General features: G+C 42.1%; 1 pseudogene; it reads left to right on the top strand.

The window, feature by feature from the left end:
- Positions 1–7,100: 7,100 nt before the first annotated feature.
- LOC118990045 (protein phosphatase 1 regulatory subunit 26-like) lies at positions 7,101–10,202 on the top strand (annotated as a pseudogene).
- The last annotated feature ends 1,236 nt before the right edge of the window (positions 10,203–11,438 follow it).

The following is an 11,438-nucleotide window of genomic DNA, read 5'->3' as shown; positions in this document are numbered from 1 at the left end:
GTTGTTAGTTTTTGTCTGTTTCAGATACTGGAGGACAGGAGCAGAGTAGGCAAATATCCAGGTTCAAGATAAAATCTGAGTTCTTTTTATCTGCTAATCTGCTAGTTGGGGATAATCCCTTATCCCCAATCTGCTAGGTGAAGATAATGGAGGTTTCAGGGCAAAGGAGTTTGTTTATACATATTGACATTTTCCGGTAAAGAACCATGAATCTAACTATACAAAAGAGAATTAAGGACAAAATGAGTGAGATAAAGAGGGCAAATTTGATAGGGTCAGTTGATTGGAGGTCCCAGTGGAGGCCACTTTCGCTGTGATCAGCAAGTGTGTTCAACCCTAGAGAAGGTAGAGTTCAGTTTTTCCTTCGGTGCCTTATGGCCTACATATAAGTATATATGAAATTTCGGAGGACAGGATGACCCAGAACACTATAATCTGTACCCAAACTATTAAAGCAAAAGCAATTTGATTAAAAGATTAAAGTAATTCATTCTCAGACATGGGTGACTGATAAGCTTAATTTTCCCAGAAGCTATTTCCTTATTCTAAGAGGAAGTTCCTACTCTAAGAGAAAGATTTTTTTTTTTGTAGAAACAGTTCTCAAACTGTTTGGTCTGAGGACCCCTTCGGCATTCTTAAAAATTTTTGAGAAATCCAAAGTACTCATCCATATGTGATTTACCTCTACTGATGTTTGCCACAGTAGGAATTAAAGCTGATAAATTTTAAAACATCTATTAATTCCTTCTTTTAAATTGTTGTTCAAGTACAGTTTTCTGCCTTTTACTGCCATCCCAACACACCCCACAGCCCTCCCCACCTCCCTCCCATCCCCACCCTTGTTATTGTCTATGTGTCCTTTATACTTGTTCCCACAGACCCTTCCCCTTTTCCCCAAAAATTATTTCTTTAAAGAAGACTAATAAACCCATTACATGTTAACGTAGTTTCCAAAATAAAACAAATTTATTTTTTTCCAGTGTTGCCTATTTCTTACACCATGTCTGGAAAACTCACCTGTACATTTGCAAGAGACTTAGGGTGAAAAATGACAAAGAACATTTCAAGGCTATCCTGGCCATAATTTTGACCTTTGGGACCCACTGAAAAGGACTCAGGGACCCACTTCCCTTCTCATAGGCCCCAAAGTGTACTGTAAAAACTGCTGATTTCTTATAAACATGCAGAGAACAAGTTGGATTTTATCTACTTGGTGATGGGTAGATACTTCAATAATTTAAGCGAGGATTGGATTTGCATTTTATAATAATTACTTTCAGGAAGAGGAATAAGTTAGATAGATGCAAGTTTAGAGACCTCAAAACTAAATTTGAACAATTTCTTGCATTCGATCTGGAAGAACTGTTTTACAAACACATGTATGATACCACTGATACTTTTTTGTGTGTAGTTTCCTCCACTCAAGAGTAAGTTACTTGAATGTGAGTACTGCTTTTGATTAATCTTTATAGCTACAGCTTTTGGTAGAGAGTGCAGTGTAGGCACCAAGTAAAGATTCAAAACAAATGAAAGTACCAAGTAAACAGCTATCAGAGTATTGCCAATGAATGATGCTCTAGCCTTGAACTTAATGGCAGTGGCAACACAGATGGAGCAGGTTCAAGAGATGTATGGCATTCACTGTTGAATGACTGGAAATGCTGTTGGCCTACTTGCTGGATAAGGCCTGTGAAGGAAAGATAAAGAATACCATTATTTCAGTCTTCTACCTTATGTGACCCTGATTCAGGGAGAACGGGAGGAATCGAATGGGGTGAGGCTTGAAGGGGTACCTTCTGGTTTCATTCTTAATATGATGAATTTCAGATGCTTGTTGGATTTGAGTGTTTTGGAGCAGCTTAGGGGTTATAAAGTTACACAGTGTGTTATCTAATTAAGCCAACACCTTAGTATATTTCAATATTTGTTTTCAGTGCTGTAATATTTAAATATTTTTTAAGGTTTTACTGATTTATTTTAGAGAGAGGGGTAAGGAGGGAAAAAGAGAATAGACTAACATCAGTGTGTGGTTACCTCTCACTTACTTCTTACTGGTGATTGACTCAAAACCCAGGCATGTGCCCTGCCTGGGAATCAAATGGATAACCCTTTGGTTTGCCACCTGGCACTGAATCCATTTAGCCACACTACACAGGGAGTATTTGTTTTTTAATATTTTTGATGTTTTGGTGCTTATTTTTAAAGTCTTAGCATCTTAAGAAGTATTTAATCCAAATTCCTGGATTTTTGCTGTCTTAAAAGTATTCTGGTTTTATTAGCAGATGCAGATTTATTGTCAACCAAGTAGAATTAATTTGGTTGCTCTACAGTGGCTTGCTTTTATATTCTTTTCTTATAAGTTCCATCCATAATGTGGGGAGTTGAGTTGCATCTACAAATCTGTGAAAGCCAGTGCTCCTTTCATTTTCTTACCTGGCAGCTGAGCCTTTCAAGGTCATGCCTCCCCTTTTTGAACTTGGATAAAACAGTGTATTGTAAAGAGCAGAATCCAGATTTCAGATGTCAACTCTGTCCAATAGGAAAAAAGAAACAGAAAAAATGTGGATAGATAAGTTCCCCTCATTTCTTTTTTTGTGGACCATTTCTGGGACTAACTACCCTTCTAGAGAGCTCTCATATGCTAAGTGATTATGCCTCCAGAGTGATCTATTTTATCTCTTTATGGCTTATTTGAAGCACTAGCACATGCAGCAATGCATTGCTTGATATTGTTTTGGATCTTAAGCCATTTCCTTTTTTTCCTCACTCTCACTGTGCTGGGCTGACACATCCTGAGTGAAATTTAAACAACTTAGTCCTTGTTTCATGTTCTGTTTTCTTAAGAAAATAGTTCTTCTTAATTTATTCAAATATGTTCATTTCTTAGAAAAGCACTTCCATTGCTTTGTCATTATAAATAGCACAATAATATAATGGATATTTTATGCATGTTTTTAATGCATTTCTTTGTATTTCATTGACTGATGAGAAATACCCATGTTTAATATTCATTGTAAATTGATTTTCAAAAATGTTATCCTTATATACATGTTGTATACAATGGAATACTACTGAGCCATAGAAGAAGTGAAATTTTACATTTTTTTTTGAAATTTTACATTTTGAAACAGCATAGATAGACCTGAAGGGGATTATGCTAAGTGAAATAAATCAGTCAGAAAAAGACAAATACCATATGATTTTATTTATATTTGGAAACTAAAGAGCAATAAAAACAAAAAACAGAAACAGACTCATAGATACAGAGAACAAACTGGTGGTTGCCAGAGAGGAGGGGCATTGAAGGATTATGTGAAAAAGATGAAGGTATTGAGAAGTACAAATTGCTTGTTACAGAATAGTCACAGGAATGTAAAGTACAACTTAGGGAATATAGTCAATAATATTGTAATAACTATGTATGGTGCCAGGTGAGTAATATAAATATTGAGGGATACAGGGGGAACACTTTCTAAAGTATATGATTGTCTAACCACTATACTGTATTCTTGAAACTAATACAAAACAATATTAAATGTAAAATGTAATTTAAAAAATTAAAAATTAAAAAATAATGTTACAAAGAAATAGAAAGAGGCCCTGGCTGGTATAGCTCAGTGGATTGAGCATGGGCCTGTGAAGCAAAGGGTCACCAGTTCGATTCCCAGTCACGGCACGTGCCTGGGTTGTGGGCCAGGTCCCCAGTAGGGGGCACATGGGGACAACCACACATTGATGTTTCTCTCCTACTCTTTCTCCTTCCCTTCCCCCTCTCTAAAATAAATAAATAAATATATTTTAAAGATTAGAAAGAGTGAACTAAACATGGATTCCTAGAAAAGTACATTCTTACTAAATTAACACAAAAAGAAAGAGAAAATATGAGTAAGAATGAAATTAAACGGAATTTATAATTTAATTTTCCTCAAAGCAAACTCCAGAACCCAATGGCTTCATTGATGAAGAAATAAAAATAATACATAAAAATATTTCCAAAGAACAGATAAAGAGGGAACACATCTCAACTCATTTTATAAGAGCAACAATACTGTAACGCCAAAACTTGATAAGAATATTTTGAAAAATAATATTATAACTAATTTATTTCTTAAGCACAGGTGTAATAATCTCAAAACATCAGCAAATTAAATCCAGTGCTAAATAAATAGATGAATTAAAAAACTGATTAGCCAAAGAACATATATACACATATGCATAACCCATGGACACAAAAAACAATGTGATGAAGGCCGGGGTGGGCAGGGGCTGGGTAGAGGGTGGCAAAGGGAAGAAAATGGAGGATATCTATAATAGGACCAATAATAAAAAAGATTAATCTAGCTAAAATGGTAGTAATAAATCATGGCAAATTGGAGTGTATTTGAGGAATGCAACTTCTCTTTAATATTAAATATATCAATGTTTTTAATTCAAAAAATGAAGAAGACCAGAAATAAAAAGTCATGTGTATATTGAGGAAAATATACTTGATAGAAGTGAATAGTCATTATTGATTAAAAAAACAATTTAGAAAAGGAAGGGAACTCCTTGAATAGAATAAAGAGGATATAAAGTCCTAGAGCAAATATTTAGTTAACAGTGAAATATTGAAAGTTTTCTCCTTGAGATCAGAAACAAGACAAATATTCCTATTAATAACATTATCATCATTTCTATGTAAAATTTTAAAGGCCATCCCAGCCAGTGTAATGAGGCAAGAACACATACATATACACATAAAGATATAACGACTCAAAGAAAGAATTAAATGGTGATTAACTGCCATTAATAGCCATATAGGGTTTTATACACAATTTGAAAAGAATCTACAGACAAAATGTTTAAAATTAATAAGTAAAATTATCAAAATTGTGGGATACAAGTTGAACATAAGCAAATTATTTTACACCTATATTATTATTTATATAATTGAATACAAATGAGATTGATAAAAGCATTTACAAAGTCATGTAAGAAACATAAAATACCAGAAATAAATTTAACAAATATGTATAAGATGTTCTTAAAAATATAGCTGAGATAAATTAAAGAACTAAATAATTATTCACTGAGTCTACTCTAATGGAATATTGTATTCAATGTACTACCAATAAAAATGTCTGCAGTTTATTTATTAAAAATGGAAATTGACATGCTGACTCTAAATGTGTATAAAAAAATGAAGGGCCAATATAGCCAAGATAATCTTGAAGAAAAGCAAAATTTATTTACTTACACTACCAGATTTCAGAAATAATTACAAAAACACACTAAGTAAGACAATATAATATTTGCAAAAAAAAATCAAAGTAGATTAACAGAAACAGAGGTGTCCAACATGCAGCCCCCAGGCCTCATGCAGCCCAGGATGGCTATGGATGAGGCCCAACACAAAACTGTAAATTTACTTAAAACCTTTTTTTTTGTTTTTGCTCATCAGTTTTCACTAGGGTTTGTGTATTTAATGTGTGGCCCAGAGATGCCAAAAGTTTGGACACCCCTGGTAGAGAGTTCTAAAATAGACCTGTGAATATACAGTCACTTGATTTGTGATAACTGAATGCAGCAGGGGAAGAAATGTCTACTTGTAAAATGTCCTGAACCAACTGAATATATATGAGAAAAAAATTAAAACTTGGTGTCTGAGTTGCATAACAAAAAAATCACCTCTAGATGAACTGCATATCTGTGAAATTTAAAACAATATATAGTGTTTAGAAGAAAATGTAGTAGAACATCTTCATCACCAAAGAATAAGCAGCAATTTCTTACATAGTACACAAAAATAATAAAAAATAGAAAAACTGATAAAATAGAGTGCTTTAAGATTGCTATACATTTGGTATCAAGATAAACTATTAAGAGATTGAAAAAGCAAGCCAAGAAATGGTAAAAGTTCAGCAGAAACATCAACAAAGGTCTTATGTACAAAATACGTAGAGAACTGCTATAAAACAACAAGAAAAAGGGAGACAACCCAATAGAAAAACAGAAGACTTGAATAAAGCACTTTACAAAAGAGGTTATCTAAATGGTCAATAATCACATGAAAAGCAATCACTTTCATTGTTTCAGTTTATATAAAATTAAAAAACTGAGAAATTTATCTCATAGAAAATTTGAAAGAATAGTAATGTTTTGAAAGGAGTAGCAATTAGAAGGAGGCATGTTAGGAGCTTCTGGGTTTTAGAAACAGATGGCATGTCTACAATATTTTTTCACAATACTGTCTCTGCTGTGGTTCTTATCCCTAATCTGGATGATAGTTATATGAACGTGCTCAGTTTGTGAAAATACACCAAGCTATTTCTATGATTAGTTCACTTTTTTTTGGTTTTATATACATTATGTAAGTCTATAAACACACACACACACACACACACACACACACTAACTAAAGCAACAACAGTAGCAAAAACTTCACTGTATGAAAAAAAAATTCAGGCAGAATCCAGACTGCAGACCAATTGTTTATGATTCTGCCTGATAAACATATTATAAATTTAAAGCTTAAAAAATGGGAAAAAGCAGGATGGAAAGCAGCAGCAGGTTGAAGATGGCTGTAGCCTCCTCCGTGATGTCCTAGAGGAATGATGCCAGAAACCAGCTGCCTCTGTGCAACCCCTCCCCCCATCCCTCTTTCCCTGGGATGCAGAATGGGCAGGCTGGAGCCCAGCTAGTGGTGGGGCAACTGGGTGGAGTACAGAGTCTGTTCTAAAAGTCAGCAAAGGACACCACGGTGTGAAGGTGGGGTGATGAAGACCTCATGCCCATGACGTGGCAAACTTGGTTGCTCCATCAGAACTCTGAACCTAGACTGGAAGAGAGTTTCAAGGGCTCACTCCTCCCACCAAGAATGAATCAACCCTTGACATGCCTCTCACTCACCCAGGGATGGAATCTTCCTGTTTTTTAACATGCAGAGAACTGTGTTTGGCCTTTATCTTGTTAGCACCAGGGAAGCTTTTTGAGGAGGTGAAGCTAGTGGGTATTCAAAGCCTGGGTTTAACATGCCTCCCTGTCACTAGAATGTTCATCATGAACTCCCCTCCTGCTTGATCTCCAGTCCACATGGGAGCTGCTGGGGAGCTGTAGGTTTCATGTCTGCTCCTCGGACCACCAAGAGTAGTAGGGCTTCCCATGCCGACGGAGACACTCAGTGCAAAACAAGGCCTCCTCAGATTAGCACCCCACCTGCCCCGTGTCCCCCTCAAACTGGCACCTGGCTCAGGAGGTGTCCCTGGTGGCCACATGGGAGCCAGTGAGGCCCTGGGCTCGTCTCTCCAGTCTGCCTCAGTAACCAGGACTCCTTTGAGCAGAGCATCTGTGCAGAAACAGAGCAGTTTCTGAATGAGAACAGACAATACAAGACGTATCTGTGGGTAAAAAAAACAGACCCCAATGATAAGTTGGCCAAATTGGCACTCAGATCCTGCAAACAGCTGATTGTCAAGGTATATTAACAGGATTTGGCCAGAGCCTGTAAGGAGTTTTTCTTCAGGAAATCTCCTTGGTTGGCAGAGGCGACCATGCAGCCAAGAAGCCTCAGGTCTAGAGTCACCACAGAGCTAGAGAACTTGGGTGGTCTGAAGCCAACAGTTCCCAGGCCAGCCAATGCCAGTGGAACTGGAGAATCCCACAGTAAGGGCGGGTTCAAAAGGAATCTGGGCCCAAGGAGGAGATGACAGGGAGCCAAGAATGCAGCCCTGGCGCATGAGGCATATGACTCCAGCAGCTATGGCTACATCAAGGTGACCATCCAGCTGTACCAGCTGGAGAAAAGAAAGGCGAGCAGGGACCCACCACAGAAACCCAGCTGGGGGAGGAGCAGCCTGACACTCCCTGCTCACAGCAGGAGCCACACCACAAAAGGTGCCTTGCTCAAACCCACGGGAAAACACTAGGCAAGAAGTCAGGGGCTTCAAAGGCCGTGGACCTTAGCCCAGGTGGCCTTGACCCTGACAGTCTCTCCAAGCCACCAAAGGAAACCAAAGCCCCTGCACCACCAGGAAACACAACGGCCAATAGCAAGTTTGTGAACAAGTCCTCTTGCCTGGCAGACATGTCCACTTAGCTCATGTGTGCTGAAGAGATCCTGGACATTTCCAAAACAATCTTTCCAGCCCCTGGGGAAGGCGGTGTGAGACCCCTGTCCACCAGCCTGCTTCCTTGTCCCCCAAATGTGCCTTCCTACCCAGATGAGTACAGCAGCTCCGTGGACAGTAACTACAGCATAGACAGGGAGATCCAGATATTTCTGTCACTGAAGGCACAATCAGGGAGTTTGCTGGCTGGAACAGACACCTGCCTGCAGTCTGCACAGAGCCCACTGCTGTTGCCTGGCCCCAGTGGGCAGGCTGGTGGCCCCAAGGCCCTGTCTCTAAAACATTGGTCCTGTCATTGAGTTGCAAAAGGAGATGCAGGAGAGACAGCAAAACCATGTAGTCATCCACACCCCCCAAAACAAGAAAGATGGTGAAGCAGGGTGCCCCGGACACTGACGTTGGCCAGGGAAAAGCCAGTGAGGCCCCTAGAAGGGAGGGTGAAACCAGGAGCAGCTTCTCCCCTGCAGGACTGTCAGGCTGGGTGATGAACCTGTGGCCACATATGTGAGGAACAGTGTGTTTTCAGGCCACAAAAAGGCAGGAGATGAGGAGTGTGGACAAGGAGAGCTCTGAGGACAAGAGCAGCTTATTGGACAATGATGAGGACCAGACACCACCATGAAGGACTTGTTATGATTCAAGTGGAGGTTCAAGAAGTGATATAGGAACCCCAGCACTGCGGGCAGGAAGAAAGCCAGGTTCAGCATCACTGAGATACAGGCCCTGGGTCTGCATCTCAGAATGACCCTCTGAGGAAACCTTCCAGCATCTTCTGCAGCCAGACAGAGCAAAGCCTGGCAGCACTGGGCCCGCCAACATGCCCTTGGCCCTCCCATCACAGTGGAGAGCATGCAAAGGGTGTATGTGCTCCAGCAATGCAGAAGCCAGTCACCTGCATGGCTCAGCTGCCAGGCCCAGCTCTCAGTCTGAGGACAACAGTTCTGTGGACAGTTGATAACAGCATCAAGTGGAGATCAGAAAGTTTTTGGCCAGAAAGGCCAAGGACTAAGTGGTTTAGTAATTCAAGGAGGGAGTCCCACCATACTCGGGCCAGGGACTGTGCCCAAGCTACAGCCACTATCCCAGAAGGTGGAGGCTCTAGACCTGGTCATTCATCCTGACATATGCACATGGAACCAGAGGCAGAGGGGTACCCCTCAGCTAGCCACAAGAGTAAGGGATGGCCTCCACACAGAGCAGGCCTGCCTCCCCACTGCTCAGAGGTCCAGAGGCCAGCAGGCACCACCCAGGAGCTTCAGTGAGACTGTCTGCCAGAGGGTCACCCATAGGGAGGAGAGACCTTTATCCTCACAAAAATCAGAGCTCAAGAGGGGCCAGGCTTACTGCCTGAGGACAGTGCTTTTGGTCAACTGTACAGCCATGCAAAACCAAGCACAGGGGCAGGAACCTCCAGTGGAACTTTGCCTGTGACCTCTTGGAGCCAGAGCATACTGACTCTGAGCCTGGAATCAGACAGGGAGGGGAGGGCCCCAGGCTGGCCTCACCCTCCAGTGAGCAGGGCTTCGCCCACCAGAGTCAACTGCAGAGCACATCGGTACTGAGCTCTGAAGGCAGGGACTCACTGTGGAATAGGTGGCTGGGGAGCAAGAGGGAGAAGGTGCCAGAGGGCCAGGATAGGGGCACACCTAGCCTCCCTGGGGACCCCAAGAAAGGCCTTCCCTTTTCTGGCTTCTCCCTGCTGCTCTCCACGGAGTTATTTTACTTTGGGAGTAGTGTCTCCTGGGGGGCCAAGACAGCTGGCCTCTTCAGCCCTGGCCTGAGCCTGCCTTTGCAGGGTACATCCTTCTCAGCCTTTAGAGAGGCCCTGGCTGGCCATGGCCCTGTGTTTGGAAGCTCACACTTGCTCATGAAGTAGGAAGTGGGGCACTGGCCCAGGAGGAAGGCTCCAGCAGTGCTCAGCATTCACAACAGTAGGAACTGGGTTGAGATGAGGACACTTTGGACCTGAGGTATAGACAGAGAGTGGATAGAGAGGACAAGGACTGGGAGGCCTGGGGCAGTGATGCCAGTGAGCTGAGTGACACCTCCATAGAGGACAGCAGCCCCATGGCCCCTGGCAAAGTCCTCAAGCTGTGAACTGAGTCCAGGCAGCAGCATATCTATGGGTAGCGCGTGTGTGGGGGTGAACCTGTACATGTGCAGAGGGGGGTGGAACCCACTGTGACCTCCCTGTACAGTAGTGGGAAGTAATGCCCCTATTTGACATGTATATCCTAGTAAACATGAGTTTTATAGCTTTTTTTTAAAGATTTTATTTATTTATCTTTAGAGGGGAAGGGAAGGAGAGAGGGAGGGAAATATCAATGTATGGTTGCCTCTGCTGGGGACACACAATGTGTCGTGTGTCTCCTGCCAGGAACTGGCCTACAACCCAGGCATGTGCCCTGACTGGGAATCGAACTGCGATCCTTTGGTTCACAGGCTTGTGCTCAATCCGCTGAGCTACACCAGCCAGGGCTATGAGTTTTATAGCTTTTTTTGTAAATCACTTAAGGTGCTGTAAAAACTATTTTTGGAAAACATAGCTGTTTGATTTTGTAGGGTGCCCCTGACTGCAGTTTCTGTGTCCTCCATAGTGCTCCCTTATTTCTGCTCTGTATGACCTGGCATAGGTCACTCAGACACTGATACTTTGGGGTGATTGCTGTAGATAAGGCAGGCTGTGCCTTAGGGGGCAGCAGTGACACCTGAGCTCCTGAGGTCTCCATCCAGAGGCTTCTACACATAACTTGCTATAAGGGATCCTGGGCCAAGAGGCTGGAACAGGTCTACTGAACATTGCAGCTGAGCCTGTGACCCAAGAAACATCAAAGCACAAACACCAGCTAGCACAATGGTGGCTCCTGGTGCATGTGGACATCACAGAAGGGAGGACATGCAGATTACCCCAGTCCCCCAGCAGGGCCCATATTGTCTCATGTCCATCCTGTTCAGTGACTACATGATTCTAACAATTCAATAAACCACTTTGTAAATGGGAGCCCCTAGTCTTCATTTTTAGCCACCACTCTACAAGGTAACAGGCAGCCTGTGCATTCTAAATACCTGTGTTCAGCCCCTATGATCACCAAAGGCAGAGCCCAGTACCCTCGCCTCCCATGGTGGGGTGAGAAGGGCGGTGTCCAGTGTCTCAGCTAAGCTGTGGGCAGGGTTCTGGCCTTCTCCCAGTGCTCTCTGTTTTGAGGCTCAGAATAGCTAGGTGTGTGGCATCCTGTGCTTTCTCCTCTGCTCTGCTCCCACCTATAGCAGACACAGAAGGAACAGCTGTGTCCCATGGGGCTGGGCCCTGACTGGTCACCACGTTTACAGCAG

The sequence above is a fragment of the Sturnira hondurensis genome, unplaced genomic scaffold (genome assembly GCF_014824575.4).
Source record: "Sturnira hondurensis isolate 20B ecotype Veracruz unplaced genomic scaffold, ASM1482457v3 Scaffold0000856, whole genome shotgun sequence".
NCBI lineage: Eukaryota > Metazoa > Chordata > Mammalia > Chiroptera > Phyllostomidae > Sturnira > Sturnira hondurensis.
This window is presented reverse-complemented; position numbering and strand designations above follow the sequence as displayed.